Source organism: Parus major, chromosome 2 (assembly GCF_001522545.3).
Source record: "Parus major isolate Abel chromosome 2, Parus_major1.1, whole genome shotgun sequence".
NCBI classification, from domain to species: Eukaryota; Metazoa; Chordata; class Aves; order Passeriformes; family Paridae; genus Parus; species Parus major.
Window position 1 is genome coordinate 118,024,594 of NC_031769.1, and position 17,530 is coordinate 118,042,123.

A 17,530-nucleotide genomic window follows, 5' to 3' on the forward strand; every position below is an offset into this window, starting at 1 on the left:
TCCTCAGTGATTGATGTTTTTGGAATGACGATAACAGGAATATCCCCAAAGCCTTTAGTTCTCTTCAGTATTAGTACACTTGCCAAATAAAACCAATTATAGACACATAGAATCATGGAGTGGCTTGGGTTATAAGGGACCTTATAGATCATCTAGTTCCAACCTCTCTGCCATGGGCAGAAGCACCTTCCACTAGACCAGGTTGCCCAAGGCCCAACCAACCTGGCATTGAACACTTTCAGGAATGGGGCACCCACAGTTTCTCTGGGCAATTTGTGCCAGGGCTTCACCACCCTCACAGTATAGAATTTCTTTCTAATGTCTAATCTAAACCTATCTTCCTTCAGCTTTAAGCCATTACTTTTTGTTCTGCCCCTTCATGCCCTTGTAAAATGTCCCTTGCCAGCTTTTTGTAGGCCCTTTTTAGGTACTGAGTGGCTTCTCTAAGGTCCTTTCAGAACCTTCTCTTCTGCAGGCTGAAAAACCCCAGCTTTCACAGCCTGTCTTCAGAGGAGAGGTACTCCAGACCTCTAATCTTGGTGGCCCTTCTCTGGGTGTGTTCCAACAGTTCAATATCCTTCTTGTGCTGGGGGTCCCAGAGCTCGATGGAACGCTCCAGGTGGGGTCTCATGAGAGCAGAGTGGAGGGGAAATAGAGGGGAAGAATAACCACCCCTGACCTGCTGGACATATTTCTTTTGATGCAGCCCAGGACGGAAATGGCTTTCTGGGCTTCAGACACGTATTTCTGGATCATATTGAGCTTCTTGTCAACCAACATTCCCAATTCCTTCTACCCAGGGCTGCACTCAGTTCATTCTTTGCCCTGCTTGTGTTTGTGCCCAGATTGCCTCAATCGAGATTCAGCCCTCCATACTTGGCCTTGTTGACCTTCATGAGTTTTGCATGACTCTCAAGGCTGTCACAGTCCCACTGGGTGGCATCCCCACCTCCAGGATGTCAACTGCACCACACAGCTTGGTGTCTAACACAAACTTGCTGAGGGTGCACTCGGTCTCACTGTCCTTGTCACCAGCAAAGATGTTAAACTCTACCAGTCTCAATACTGACCCCTGAGGGGCTCTTTTCACTGTTCTTCACTTGGACAGTGAGCCACTGACCCCAGCCCTTTGAGTGTTACCACTCAACCAATTCTTTATCCAAAAAGTTTTCAGTCTATCAAATCCACACATTTCCAGTTTGTAGAGAAGGAGACATGTTTTGAACAGATTCAGGTAGATTTCATTGGTTGCTCTTTCCTTATCCATCAACACTTTAACCCCACTGGTTATATCAAGGAAGAAAAATCACAAATTATATATAAAGTAATAAAGTTATATCCAACTTAATATTTTTCTATTGTTTTAGAGTGCTTATTATATTTGTATTGCCTACTATGTTGACTTTATTGTATTTTTACTTTAATAGTCTTAGTGTTCAAATTTTTGATTTTGCTTTCCACATTTATGTTAGAAAGCAGAATTTCCCCCTTTGTTCTTTTGAAGCTGAGAGTTGTGTCTAGTTTTGTCACCAGCTGGCTAGCAAAGGACTGGGAAGCAGACTTGAATCCTGTAGCCAGAATTTTTTCACGGTGTAGCAAAATAGATTCCTGCATCAGGCTACCATGTTTTTCAAACATTCAACTGCTACCTTAATTTTTAATTGTATCCACTAAAATAATTCCTCAATTTCATTGAGGAATAATCAAATTATTGACGTAGGTTGTTTTAGGAGAAAAAATATTGATGCAGCTTAATTTTTTTAAGTGGATTGCTCATGATGGCTAAAAGCAGTATTTACTCATCAAAAAGGTGACAGCAAGTAGTTTCCTTCTGTATCTTCTCACCTAGAAATGGGCATCAGGGGTCATTTAATGACAGATGCTGAATTGCTCCTTGTATATCCAGTATATTGGTAGCAAGTCATCTTCAGCAGTAAGTGATCCAAACTGCTTACAAATTAGCCTACTGAGATAATCCTACTGAGTTATGAATACCTAAAAGCATATGAGATCAGTTATAACTGTACTGTTTTGCATAGCAAAATAGATGTTGTATTGATCTTCATAGGCCAATACTTTTTTTTTTTTTAAGCAATAGTTATTTCCATTGTGATGGCAGTACTGCTAAATGAGTGCTGAAGTCAGTAAAGGTCATAAGCTGCTGATGTTTGGTGCCTTTTTACTACTCTATCTTCTCCATCTATTATGAGCTAGATGGCCTGATAGCAGTGCCAGGCAGTGGGGGAGCTCTGTGTACACTGAAGGTCCCTTATATGTCAATAATGGAGTGCAGTTCTGAGAAATATTAAGTTATATCCTTATCCAGAAATACCTCCTACTGCCTACTGAAGTCAATGAGAAAGACAAAGCCAGAAGAAATTCAATGCTTGCATAAATTATGGTTCCTCAGGCGGCTCTACCATCATTCTTGTAGATGGTCCAGCAAAAAATAAAAAAGTATTGGGTAACTGGATTTGGATTCTGCTGTCCATTTATTGGCAATTGTGAAGTCCACCACCAAAATATCTTCCAGGTCACTCTGTTTTCAGTGAGTTACATCTGCAACATCTTGGTCTTCTAACTTATGTATAGAATATTTATACATATGGAAATGCACACAGAAATCACCAAGTTGTCCGCTGGAATAGAGCTGTTTCTGAGTGAAATGGGAAGCTGCTGTATAAGGACATTGTTTGTACATCATAGGTCTGAGGAGGTAATGAATGTGTCTCAGGCTGAGTCTGTAGGAAGATGTAGCTCTGGTATTTTCCTTTCTTCTGAGAGACCTCCCTTCTGGCATGAAACTGAGTGTATAAACTTAGGTCTGAGATGAAGGAATCACACACAACACTCCCTGAAGTCCCTCAGATCTTCCTTGGAGGCTTTGTGACAGTGTTTCTTTTGTGAAATTAAGTAAGATTATTGCAGCCCCAGGAGATGGCTACAACCATATATTACCATTTCTGGAATGATCTGGAAAACTTTCTATCACCAACATGTCCCAGGTGTGGAAAAAGTCCTGCACCCAGTAACCTCTCCTATGTTTTATGGGCTATCTGTGTTATACAGGGAGGATTTCTCTCAGTGTCACAGATGCATTTACATTTCCCCAAATTCCCAAACAATATGCCATCTGGCAGTATCTAAACTCCTGCTGTTCAAAGGCAGAAACAATAAATAATAATTTTATGTATTACAGCCTGCTGTAAGCCCTTCTCATCATGGGATGCTGTTAAGTTTCCATCTGTACCGCAGTTTGGAAATGTGTTGTGACAAAGTTCCTGGCTGTATTAAGAATTTGAGTTAAGAATTTTGGTGCTAAATGATGCTCAGAAACCTGAGGAATAAAAGAAAAAATTTAAATTCTAATGCAATTTCTTTAAACACAGCCATATTTAAAGCTAAAAATTAATCCTTTTTTCCATAGAATGAAATTATGGTATAACTTCCTCTCAAAAGTTAAGTCATAATGAACTCTTTTGTATACCTACAGGAAAGCATTGTGTTTTCACATGTTTATGAATGTGGAAAACAGGCATCTGGAAACTTTGACAATGGTAGTTACTATCTCTGTATGTATTTTTTCTGCTCTGTATGGACTTGTTCAGTGCTTACTCAGGAAAAGAGAAAGATTCCTGTTGATTCCAGTGCTGTTTGACTCTTCTATATGTCATTCAAGGGCTTATTTCTTCATCACTCTGTTTCATCATCTGATATTCCTACTCTTTTGTATGTATAAACAAAGAGATTCTTAAAGTCCGTGTTTCACCCCAGACAGTGCAATTAAGTGGTTCTTGATTTTGTCTTATCATGTCCTTGAAATTAATATCTTCTGTGACTAGTGAGAAAAAATAATAATTATATATATATTTATATATATAATTATATAATATATGTATTATACATATAATATATAATATATTATTATATAATATATATAATATATATGATATAATTATATAATAATTATATATATATTATATTTATATATATATATATAATCATCTGTTTCTCTCAGTGAAAGAGGGAGATATTTTTACAAACAAGAAAAAGATATTTTCTTGTCTATATGCAGTCAGCTTACTGACTGTGGACATGGTTTTTTAAGCATCTCTCTGTTTAATTTTCTGCTCTAACCATTGTTTTCTTCATTAGCTTGATTTCATCTTAATAATTTGTTTTATTTTCTTTGCTATTACATTCTTGGCCATTAGAAAGCCCTTTCCTTCCAAAAAGTTCTTTGCCCAATTTGTTTCCCATAACAACAACAATAATAGGCAAAAAATACTCATTTTAATAGCAATTTAAGGGCCAAAATCCTTTGGTACTTCTATGCAGTCACCATTTCTGTGAATTGCACTCACATTATCAAGGCTAAAAATCTGGCCTTATGCATCACAGCCCACCCCTCCAGCTACAACAAATAAAAGTAAGAAAACAGAGTAAGGCCTCACTAATGTTTTAAAATGGAAGGGATAATATGGTTAATCATCTTGTAGTATTTGCACACCTATCCTTCCCTCACATCCTCTTGTACCACAGCAGATGGTTGATATATTCTTACATCATAAAGCTTGGTCTAGCTTATACAGTAAGTGGAAAAAACATGTCTTTTTTGACTTCTTGGCCTTTCATTATATCACAGATCTTGCTGTGGGAGAAAAAAGTTGCTCTAACATTACTGTTCATTCAACCAGCTCCTGTGGGAAGGGTCCTGGTGCACTCACCCATCCCTGGCTCTGGCCACCTAAGAGTTATGGCACTCAGAAGTTTGGCAGAGCGTTGCTGGCTCCTCTGATGTGGTCAGAGGAGAGCTTGTGTGGCCAGTGGGACAGCCAAGATGTGCTGAGGGTCACTGACTGTGAACATGACTTTTTTGGATGCCTAACCTCTCAACCCAAGCAATACACATGCCCAAGAGTGCTGAGGGTATCCAGAGAGCAAGACAAGTCTTCAGTAGTTGCTCATTTATATGACATTAATGGTGAGCAAAAAGGTTCATTGGCAGCTACTGACAATGTCAAAGAACCCCTTCAGTCTGATTACCCTAGCAATTACTGCCCTGCTAAAAAACTGGAAACCAAACAACAAAAATAATACATTATTAAAAGCTGGACAAACTAATCTTTCAAATAAAGCGATCCAAAGCCACATATTATGTAATACAATAATAACATTAATTTCCACTTTTCTAGTTACTTCCTGCCTGTGTATTTTTTAAACATTAAGAGTGTTAAGTAGAGATTCTGAGCTTAAATTTTCAAGGTGAAATTGCAGAAGAGCTACTGGTTTTCAAAGCCACTACCAAAGTGAAAACCTAACAGCACATTGGTTTGTATTTTGATTTATTAGGAAGCAGGCTTAACTGAACTTACTGGCTGGAATCTAAATAAGTCTGGCTGGATTTCTGCTTTGCACCTGCAGAAGCAGCTTTAGAGAGCTATTGCCCTCCGTAGATACTATATACTGCCCATATGATCTTCCCAGGAAAATAATCAAATAAGAAAAAGAATTGTTTATAAATGGAGAAAATTGCAGTACCAATGTACTTCTCTGTAACTACTCCCTGCTGAAATTTGAGACAATGGTCCCAGTGAAGTTTATGGGACAGCTCAAGAAAACATTCTTGTATGCAATGTTTTTCTTACTGTGCTGGGATTTACTCCTAGAAGTAATGTATAGGTAAAGTGATTTGTTTGGGTTTTTTTCTTTCAAAATGTTATTAAGTTTATTGCTTGGAAATTGTTATAATTTTCTATTGGTTTATTTATTACAGAAAAAAAAGGGACTGAACTGAGAGTGGGAAAATAATGATAATACTTCTTTCTTGCAAAAGAAAAAGGTAAGATTTCGAGGACCATAATACTGCAGGTACTTATTTATGGCATACTAATAACTATGAGGTAATTTGTTAAGTTCCCAAATACTGGCAGCTATTGATTTAAACTTATTCAGACCTTCACATCTTGGCTGTCTAAAAACTGATGATTTAAAATTCACAATCCTTTCCAATTAACTGAGACAATGAGTCCACTGTTTATACCACTGTATTAACCTGTTCTGCATTAGAGAAGAAAAGGTTACATTTCATTTTGTAGCAGCATATTAGGCTTGTATGTATTTCAGGTTCCTCAGTTTTGATTTATGCTATCTTCAGTTTGGGTTTATTGAAGGGAGAGTTCATTCTTTCTTTTTTTCCTCTCACTCCTATTCCCTGGGAGCCACAAATGCCCCAGTTTTCCTGGGATTTTTTTTTTTTTTTGTCCCAGGTACCCAGCTGTGACTGAAATAATGCTCCCCATCTGTGTTCATTGTTCGCATTGCTGGTGTCTGTGCAAGTCACCAGAGCTTTCCTAATAAGGTTCAGTTTGACCTTTCAGAAGTTCTCAAAAGAGGAATCTAACTGCACTCACCAGCCTCAAAAGAGATAGACTTCTCTGCCACTGCCCTTACAAACAGCTGTAAGAAACAGTAAAGAATGAGTGTTCCAAAACCAAAGTCAGCCCTCTGAACTGTTCAAGAGTGCACAAGCACTGGGCAGCCAGGGGCTGGCTGTTCTTCCCAGAAGGGTGGTGCACCAGATGGAGAGAGATCCTAGAGGAGGGGAGCAGACAGACTGGCAGACAAAGAGACTTCACAACAGAGGAAGAGAAAGTCTAGAGAGATGCCCTTGTGACTGATGGGCTGACCTTTAGGCAGGAAAGCGCTGTCTGGTGGTTTCAGTGCCCACGTGAGGGCTTCAAGCTGCACATGCCAACTTCTGGTGTGGTGAGCCCTGGTTCTCCTCCTTTCTTGTGAGAGCACTGGAACCGGTGTGACAACACAGGGAGCCAAGAGAAAGAGCTGACCCACCTGAAAAATAATGCTGCTTGCTGGATTTCTCTAATGGTTTTGGCTGGCCTGGTCAGTACTTGTCCAGATTAGCTCCTTCACCTGGCTCCCCTCAGCCCCAGGAGCATTTGTGCTGACACACACAGGGGAGACTTGCTGCCAGGACGGTGGGGGAAGGTGGTGTCGCCTCTGTCAGAAGCTTTTGCCTAGCTGAGGCTGAAACTATGGCTCATGTCAACAAAACATTATCTGTGTTCATGAAAATAAATGAAGCAAAGCTCTTTTTTTCTGTCAGAGAAACCTTCTCCTGACTGAAGTCGCCTCTGAGATCTGGAATCTTAATAGCAGCTCAGTTCAGAAGTGGAGAAAGTAGATATTAACCAGTTAGTTTTTATCAAAGGAAGAAGACGACCAAGGAATTCAGATAAATAAAGCAGATACTGGTAGTTACCTTTCAGATGCCTAAAGACAAAATGGAATAGTTTGTGCTAATTTATATATGATTTTAATATTATCTTATTTTGGTGAAGGAAAAATGAACAGTTATGAAAGCTAAGACAAGTATATCCAAAGCAGTAATTTCAATTAAAATAATACAAATATTCTCAGAAAATATCCTGACAATAGAACTTAGTGAAGGACATCTAGGTATTTGTGCTGTTCATTAGAATCTGGGTGTATTAAGGGTCTAAGTTTCAATTATTTTAACTAAAGCAACATGCTAACTTGCAAGCAAGGTAATTATATGTAGGTAAACTTGGTTCTGCAGAGTGATTCAGCAAAGTAAATATTAATTAACAAGTTGAATTTTGCAAACAAATTCTAAACGCAGTATGAGCAGAACTTGTGTTACAATACTGTGATTCCTAGTAGTTGTAAGTATTAATGTGTTCTCCCCTTTTTGCAGGTTTTGCCCATAATAATTCACTGAGCAAGACATACAGACTTCTATCCAATGCTATGAAAATTAACCAAGGCACATTAACTCCAGGAAATTTTCAAAGGTACAAAAATAATATGTGTATTCAGTAATTACTTAAACCAAATAAGCCATCAGTTTGTGCTACATAGTTTAAGTATTATGTCAGGTCAATAATTAAGCTGTAGTAAATCTTCTGGAGGTTCTATTCTGCCAGACTTTAAAGGCTCAAGACTAACCCAAGGACCCTTCACATTTTAGTAACCCAGTAAATGATTACACAGGTAGTAATCTGAGGTTTGCTACTATTAACTTTCTATTTTTTAAGACATCCAGGAATTCTATGTTTTGTGGTTATTGAATAATATCCTGTGAAAAAATGTATGCCTGTCTTGAGTTTACAAAAAGGAATAGGCTTCAGTTATGTCAAGATAAAAGTGAAGTTTTCCTGCAGGGAAAAATATACATTAAGCAAAAATAATGGTTTGGAATTTTACCTTGTTTATGTGAACATGATGAGTATGAAAACTTGAACCTAATCTCACTCTACACAGCTGGTCATGGTAAAGAGAAAGGGTTATGCAAGCTGTCTTGTGTGACTCTGCCAAAGCAATTCCAAAGTATTTGTGGTAGTTATGTACTTTCAAGGTCTGGCTGACTTTTTGGTGGAACTCAGAGCAAGTTGTGTGGTGACCTCGTGATGGAATTATGGCAATAGGCTGAGTATCAAATCATACATCTCAGCTTAACAAATAAAAATATAAAGCCACATGACAGAATACAGAGCAGGAAGTTTGAAATGCTCTGAGATTTATCTTTTTCCCTCAGCTATATTATTTTCTGTCACCTCATTTACATAAAGTATTTCTGGTTAAACAATTTGCAAATGCATGTGATTTAATCACAGGTACATGTGTGGCAGAGGTAAATTTGGACTTAAGACGCTGCTAGCAGTGAAAGACAGCTGGTATACATCAAATTTATTTTACATGCAAGTCTTTGTAAGGAAATTTCTTGGAACCAGTTACTCTCTGACATGTTCGCTCATAGTTTATTTTAATTACAAAATATCTAAATTTCAAGATCTTCAGATAATGTTTCATAATTACTAGAATTAACATAAGATTATTCAATCTGCTTTATTTTCCCTCCAGATGTGTGGCTGCATAATGGTCCCATATAAAGCAGATATTATTTTCTTACATGCAGCATATCAGAATATCCAGGCTGTCCTACACCAGTGATCCAGTCATTAATTTAATTTCCATCCTAATTTTCTCTCCCTGCTTTATCTAAATGTCTACCACGATTATCTATAGGTTTTATCTATCATTTTCCTAGGCTGCTCTTGAAGAGGTTAACCAGACTAAGGCCAAGAAAATCCATGCCACAGATTTCCACAGACGTGGAAGTTATGAAATATTATAATATAGATGGGTGTTCTTGATTTTGATTAAGAGACTAGATCAGATTATTATTTGCCATACCTTTCAGTCCTACTCAAAGAAATGACAAGCGATCATTTTGGTCATGTTCTTAGTCTACCAAAGGCAAGAAGCTCAAATAATCTTAAGAAGGATGTTATATTGGAAGAATTCCAGCAATTTTTGTAGATCCAAAGGTTAATTTTTATTTTTTTTAAAGCTCAAACATTGTTTATCTAATGTGAAACTTCAGCAGTTCACTCTTCATTGACTACATCATCTGCTATTCTAGAGAGATTTTACAAGAAAAATTTATAAACATACCTTTTTTCTACAGATTTAGGGTCAGAGTGTCTCCTACAATGAACATATAACTGCGAATGTACATAAATGTAATTCATATTTGTCAGTATTAGGAATGTCTTTAGAATATTTATTATGAAATAAAGTGTTATCGCTTGCACCATGGATAAAATAGTTGGAAAGTTCCAAGAAAAACGCAAAGGCAACTTTTTGACCTGAAGCTTAAAAATCATGTCTCTCATGTATATAATATATTAATGACACTCTCAGTGCAAAGGTTTTCCTGGCACATTATCCATTGACATTCCAGAAGCCAAATTCAGTTAAGCTGAATTCAACTGAACCCTGGGGATCAGATTTTTTAGAAATGTAGTTCCATTACTGCCCACACATTTATCCCAGTCCCAGTTCCAAATATATATATAGGGTTCCCAGTTTATTTCTGGGTAGTGAAAGAGCTTGAAAAACCTATTTCAGTCCATCTGAAATAAGCATGATCTTGCAATGAGAGCTAGAATGGCTCACATGTTACAGGACTTAAGAGAATGAGTCTGCATGAGGTCAAGAATATAGGGCTGACCAGCAGGATCTCCAAGAGAAAGCTGGGTAGATGGTCAGATGGATCTCACAGAATAATTCAGAAAAATCCCAACTGTGTCAGTAGTTTGCTAGGAGAGGCTAGAAAGCTGAGGAACACACACATAGAGCATTAGAGTATGTAACATTTTCTTGCAGTTCAGTGCAAGTGCATCACCCTTCATTTTACTGTGTGCACACTGAGGAGGGCCCATCAGCAAGGTGTTGCTGAGAGTCCAGCTTGCAGGTGTTCAGCAGAGCTATATCTCTTTGTAGGGTTCCTTTTTCTGTGCTGTGGTACCTCACTGTTGTTATTTCTCTACACAGGATGCAGCCAAGTTGTGCTGAATCTGTAATCAGCTTTTCTCTAGCCAGAATCTTGTCAAGTGTCCTCATCTCCTCCTCTAGAGGCTTTTTCTTTCTCTCCTACTGAGGTTCTTTAGGAAAAGTCGTCTAACACAGAGGTGCATGCCTATACAAGTTCAGACATGCACCCACAGAAAGATTACCTACCAACCAGCATGACAAGAAGCTAGTTGCTTCTGCATACCCCCTGTGTGATCTCTACCATCAGTGGCTTTAGTTCTCTGAGCAGCATATTCCAATTTTGCCAACAAAACTGGTTCTTTTTCCTCTCATGTTGTCAAGTTTCTCAGTTTGGAAAAGTAGTTTATGTAGAATGAGATTATTAGCTGAAAGATAACGGGGGGGGGGGGGGGCGGCGCCCTAAATGCATGAGGGTGAATTATTTCTAACTATAATAATTTAGCTGATAAAAGAAGATATTAGAAAAATACAAAAATTTGCCTCTTCTTTTCCTCTCCATTTTGTGACTTTCTTGCCTACACCATATTTCTGATCTGACCTGGTAAACAAGAACTTTTTCCATTTGGTTTTCTTTCCTATCACACTCTCACACATAAGCCTTTCCCATGTTTTCTATATAAACTGTTGATTAAGATCTAGAGGGAGGGTTGTTTTGCAGACTGTCAATACAGTAGAAAGTCTGTGATCTCAGAGTTTTCCCTTTAGAAGCTGTGAAAATGAAGATTCTTGGCTTCATTTTTAGTATATCTGTAACCTACCACATGTCACTTAACTTGTTTGCCTTTGTGGCTGCTCATCCCTATTAAATTAGTTCACACCAGTAGAGCTGCAAAGAGAAAGGATGGGGTTTTTCTCCTTCGTTTCCTCCTGCTACTTAGAGGGAAGGGGTTCTCAGCTGCTGATTATGTTGCTTCATTGGTTTTGTTGCCGGCGTGTTTCTGTGCACCGCATGCCGTAATGAGGAACAGGCGGTCAGCAGTTCGGCGGGCAGTGCGCTCAGAGCGTGCTCGGGAAAACAGACACGGGCAAGAGTAAAAGAGATCCAAATAGCCTCCTTCCCAACCTGCACCACAACGAAGGCAGGAACTTCTTTCTGAATTTACGCATAGGATTTCAAGATCAGGCTGTGAAATTGCTAGTCTCCGGAGGTATTTATGAACCTTTTTTTACATTTAGGTGGATTTTTTTCCTGTAAGAGCCAAGTCACTTCCTTCCTGTCCACTATCAGTCATTATTTACTGGAGAAATATAACCATGTAAGGGCACCAAAATAAGACATGCATAGTCTGATAAAAATACTTACAATATTTCATGTAAGAAATATTTTTAAGGTGGATTTTGTAGAAGAACTCTATGTGTCATTATATCCTCTACCCCCTCCCAAATATTTCCTATCAGATAAACACTTAGGAAGAACTGATTTTTTTCAGTCATACACTTCTGGTGCCAGTAACTTGATACAGAAGTATCTCAACATTTTTCTTGCAAAAATTCAAAGTAGCCTTTGGATTTTAATTATTATGGAATCATAGTCATAGGATGGTTTGGGTTGGAAGACATCTTAAAGATCATCTAGATTCAAATCCCCACCCTGGGAAGGGACACCTTCTGCTAGATCAGGTTATGCCCCATCCAAGCTGGCCTTGAACTCTTCCAGGGATAGGGTAACCACAGCTTCTCTGGGTGACCTGTTCCAGTGCCTCATCACCTCACAGAGAAGAATTTCTTCCTAATATTTAATCTAAATTGATCCTTTTGCCTTTAAAGCCATTCCCCCTTGTTCTATCCCTACATATCCTTGTAAAATTCCCCCCCTGCCCCTGCTCTTCAGCACTGAAAGGCTTTCCTAAAGTCTCCCTGGTGCATTTTCTCCATTTAAACAAATCCAACTGTCTCTGGCTGTCTTCAGAGAAGAGGTGCTCCAGCCTTCTCATCATCTTAATGACCCTCCTGTGGATGTGCTTCAACAGTTCCATGTCCTTCTCTGTGGAGAGCCCCAAGAGCTGGATGCAGCACTCCAAGTGTGGTCTCACGAGAGTGGAGTAGAGGGATGAAATCTCTCTACTCCACTCGACATGCTGGCCACTCTCTTTTTGATGTAGCCCAGTGCATAGCTGGCTTTCAGGGCTCTAAGTGCACATTGCTGGATTATGCTGAGCTTCTTGTCAACCCACACACCAAGTGGTTACCTGAGGGCTGCTCCTTTCTCTGCCCAGTCCATATTTGTGCTTGACCCGCATGCAGGACCTTGCCCTTGGCCTTGTTGATCTACATGAGGTTCACATGGGAACTAGATCACATGATATAGTCTGGGAAAGGAAGAAAAGAATACTAGAAAGGAAACTCTTTTAGGACTTTACATATTAAGACCAAAATGACAACAGAAAACTGTTAAAGCTAAACCATGCAAACAGACAGAACTGCCTAATGTCACATAAGTGGTGAGATAAAGTAATATTAAAACTGTAAATGCTTTTTCAGTGAGGTATATGGGTAAGCCTGACATTTCTTCACAGAGGACTTTTTTGGACATCCAGAAAAAAAAATTATGTATCTGCAACTGTTTAAATCTACTTGCAGTGAGAAAAGTGTTTGGACATGTGTTTATATAAGTATATGTGCTATTGACATAGCAATGAAGCAGCTTACTGACTCAGGGCCAAGAAACACTAGTGGTAAAACTTTCCAGCACTTGTTGCCTTGCAGTTTTACAGATATAAGACAACATTTCTTATTGTTGCCTCAAGTTATAATCATTTTCCCTACTGCCTCCTCAATCTGTTCCCAGAAAGATGAAGAAAATGGCTTATTATCTGTGTCACATGTAGTAGTAGGTTTGTGTCTTGACACAAAACCAGACCAGGTACAAGTGAAGTGCAGGCTCTCACTTAGAGAACAGATTACTTCTGGGGAAAAATTCAACCACGTTTCACACTTTCTTCCTCATGTGGAAGAAAAATCCATGGGTTTCCAGCCAATTTTGTGGTTCCTAATATATAGGACTGTGTACAGAGGAGAGAGAGGTGTATGTACGAGACTATCTAAGATATCATCCCCTCCTCAGCTTCTTTAGTGCTACATTGCAGTGAGAATACTGGTGTCCTAGATAGCTGGTATTTAGAGGAATCTAGTTCCACCTGCTTGCTCTGGTCAAGACTTCCTGTTTGATTATGCTACAGCCAATGCCACAGGGAAAACACTGCTTCACCACCCCACAGGACAGATACATTTAAGGTTGTGAAGTGCTTGCGTAATGCAGTAGTGGGATGCTCATAAATGCCACAGAGAAATCCCAGGCTTCATGGCTCAACAGCCATCTATCAGACAGGGTGCATATTTATCTCCAGGAGCTGATCCTGGAAGCTGCAGGCCAGGACAGTTCCCACTGAAGGCATTCTCAGAACCCTCAGTGATCAGAGATTCCATGGGATTTTGAAATCCTGTGAGATGTAAGTTAAGATGACTAAGGCAATAAAATATAAACACTGATTAACAAAGCAGGTCTTTATAGCTGTTAAATTTATATTTGTAAATAGCCAGAGACATGACTGAGTGACAATGTTCAACCATGCAACAAATTGAAAGCAAATAAAGATATGATGACACAGTAATTGTAACTGAAATGAAAACATTCTTTACCAGCATTTTTATATTCTTATACACACATTAACTTTTTCTTTTAGGTAGCAGGCCTTCCCCACTTTGTAATTTAAATGGTACCAAATTAAACCATTGTGTACTTTGTGGGTTCCTGAATGTTTAAAACTCTGCATAACTGTTGAAACCAGAATGTCATTAAACAAAAGAAAACAGTTTTTCCATGAAAACTTAGACTTTTCATTTCAGTTGTGATTTAGATAAATTCATAAATATCCCCACAGCCATGATGCTGTGGAAGTGGTGAAGTGTGTTTGCACAGCCTAATGCTTAGGTTACACTAAAAATTCCAGAAGGATTATATTCTGTCATGTTCAGAACATAATGCACATATTATATGCCTCAAAGTACTCATCAGGATCATGATAAATTTTGAACCATATAAAAGAAAATAAGTGTTTTAAGAATATTTTGGGGTGGAAGTGCTGATTTTTATTTTTCCTTCTATCTAGCACCAACTGCTATTGTACCAACTTCAGAATGCATGATCTGATTCTCAGGTGCATGGCAATTTTCTGCTGGGTCTGTTGAGAAAAGTCTCTGTTGAGATTTTTTTCCAATCTGAATATTGTATCACACACACAACATAAGCTGGGATTAAAGTAAAGAGAGGTTAAGGTGAAGCATGATGCTGAAATACAGTATGAAAAAAGATCTAACTATTTATTCAAAGGATAACTAGAATAGACAACACAGCAATATTTATAGGTGGAAAAATGATGGTAAGAGAGAGCTGAGTGGATCTGTTTCATTCCAGGAACATATCAAAGCTAGAAAAGCTCTTCTATTCTACTGACTTCTGAAAAATCTGTGGTGATATTCATTAATGGGCAAGTCTGTCATATGACTAGTATCATAAAGGTTCCATGTCTTTTGTGGTTCATTGTGGTTACAGTGACCCTGTTCAAGCTATACAGCTTCTGCAAGCAAGTTTACAAACATAACTTCTACCTTAGAGATCACTGTTACTGAAGATAAATAGGCTACATTAGAGATATTTTTGAAGAAAAAGTTTTCTGCCTCCAAAATTTGGATGTCCTATAAATTTGGATGTGCTATAATAGTTTATCACCATTATAGCAGCTGAATGAGACATCTGTCTTTGGAGGACTTCTCTGCTGGTTTTGCTCTTGCATTAGTTCTAAATTTGCTATTCACCTAACAAATATTGCTTAATGATTAGCAGTTGAATTTTCAGTGTATGATAATAGTTTATGTGCATTCTTGACCAGTATATTGAATAGTGACAAAGTAGTTCTATAGATCAGTTTTAAAATGCAAACTTGAAATGGGTGCACTTTCTGTCTAAAAAAAAACAGCATAAGAGATTTCTGGCTCTAAAATTTCACTGTCTGTTTGTTTTTTTCTTTTTGTAGACAAGTCCTTTCTGTAAATATAAATAAAGTAAAACACCTTCATGTCACATTGTTACTTTGCTATATGAAGAAAACAAGAGGGATCATTTCATCCATCGTTGAAATGCAGCCATTTCAGTGATGTGTAATTTTATGGATGCTAGCAAGCTAAGCAAGGGGTTAATGAGCAGTAGAATAATATATGCTGTTAAAACTGCAGAGAAAGCTCAAAAACTTTGGATAAAGGGAGATGTTTGACCTGCTTCAAGCTATAAAAGAAAATCTGTGATTCTCCTAAGTCCACAAGCCCTAGATTAATGTTAGTGTCAAACTGACTCTGTGTTAAGCTCATTTGATGTACCTTTGGGCTATAAGATGTTACTTTGCCAGCAGCAAAGGTCACATGTTTTCAGGTATTGACAGTGCAAGTAATGACAAGTTGTTTCTGTGTTTGAGCGGATCAGGGTCTTTTTAGCTTTCATTCAATGAATTTGGCAAAGTGTAGCCTCTGCCCAAGAGGGCCCTGTGCCTTTGAGCATACAGCTGTGGGAATTATTAAACCTCCAGCTCTGAAATCTATAGCTTCATTTAGTTCAGACCTCCCAAAGGAATGTTTATGCCCTTAGCTAAATAGCAAACAATTTTTACATAGGTGGAAAATTTCTTCCTGATCAGAAAAAGAAAGAATCATTTATATATTTATCTCTAAGAACATTTTTTTTTTTTTAATATGTTTAGGTATGTCAGCATAGTCAAACTAGACTTACAATTACAGTTATAAAAATCAACAGCTTTTGTGAAACTTTGCAAGCACGAGTCTTAAGGAAGGAAGCCTTATCAAATAGCTGGAACTCAGGAGCACAGCTGAAGTGCTGCTTTCCTGGCTCCTTCCTGGGTTGTTGAGTGACAAAATAAGTCGTGTAACAATACCAAGATTTACACAATGTTGTGAGTCATCTCTAACAGGTAATCAGAAAGTACATTAAGCCACTCAGATGGGAGCCTGAAACTTCCCAAACAGTCACAGAGTACACATGACTTCTCCTGTGCATTGGAGTGATGAAGAGTGCTTTGAGAAAAGTATTGTTCTCTAAGGCAAAAGGCAATAAAAGGAGTTTAAGTTAGAATGCTCTGGGAACAGAATTTGCTATGTATTATCTGACACCTACAATCTGTGGGGCAGGTTTTTTTCCTCCCAGCATGAGATCTGAGCAAGGGGAAATGATAACAGCTTATAGTGGATGACAAGGGGATGGATACCCCAGATAGCTGTCTCTTGCACAAACACAGATACAGTCAGTCTTCTCTGAGAAACAGATGCTTGGAGCCTGAAGTCATGTCCTCAGTCTCAGTGATTGCTCTTGGGCTCTATCCCAAAATATTTGTTTGATAACAAGCAGAAATGTCTCAAGAATGCCAGCTGCCCATCATCACATCAAGTGATGATCTAACCTGTAGAACTCAGCCTCCCCCGCTCCTCCTGCTCCCCAGAATATGGATCTTGCCTGGACCAGCTTTCCTAGCAGAGGTGTATTTAACCTCTTGTCACCATTGCCTGGTGGCTGAGGAACACTCCTGGGGCAGGAGCTGGAGCTCCAGATGTCATCAGGAAGAAGAACCCTTGAAACTGAGACTTCCACTTTCTGATGTATCCCCAGAATGCCATGAATTTTCCATAAACAACATGTGCCTCACAAATTGGAGTCCTTTGGAGAACTATGCCTGTTTTGCATCTCCCAAACAGCTTTAGCTAAAAGGCAGGATCTCAAGCAATTAGCGCAGCACAGACAGGGTGACAACTGAGCAGACCCAGAAGCCTGGCATTAGGTGTCCAAAGAACTTGAGGTATCTTAAGCTGTGCAGCACGATAGGTATGGATTATTTTAATTGCTCTTGTGAAGTTAAGCCTCTAAGTTTCTCTGAAAGGGCACTGATGTGATTTGTTGTGTACTTGCTGAAAAGCACATTGGTTCATGCTGTAGTGACCCAAGTACTGACAGAGATTGTTCATTTGTTTGTATATGTGTCACAGTTCCTAGAAGTGCCTATACAAGGATTTAACTGAACCTGATTAGTTTAATCAGCACAGACTTGTACATGGACATGCCTTTCTCACATCTGTGCCATTTTTTTCACTG

At 38.6% G+C, this 17,530-nt stretch overlaps 1 protein-coding gene across 5 annotated transcripts in view; it reads left to right on the forward strand.

The window, feature by feature from the left end:
* The window catches only part of SULF1 (sulfatase 1), a 122,665-nt gene that overhangs the window by 16,881 nt on the left and 88,254 nt on the right, over window positions 1-17,530 (forward strand). For all 5 annotated transcript variants that reach the window (XM_019005696.2, XM_015619824.3, XM_015619818.3 and 2 more), the window contains exons 3-4: window positions 5,777-5,842; window positions 7,739-7,835. The gene's annotated coding sequence lies outside the window, so the exon portion shown is untranslated. The remainder of the gene's footprint in view (window positions 1-5,776; window positions 5,843-7,738; window positions 7,836-17,530) is intronic.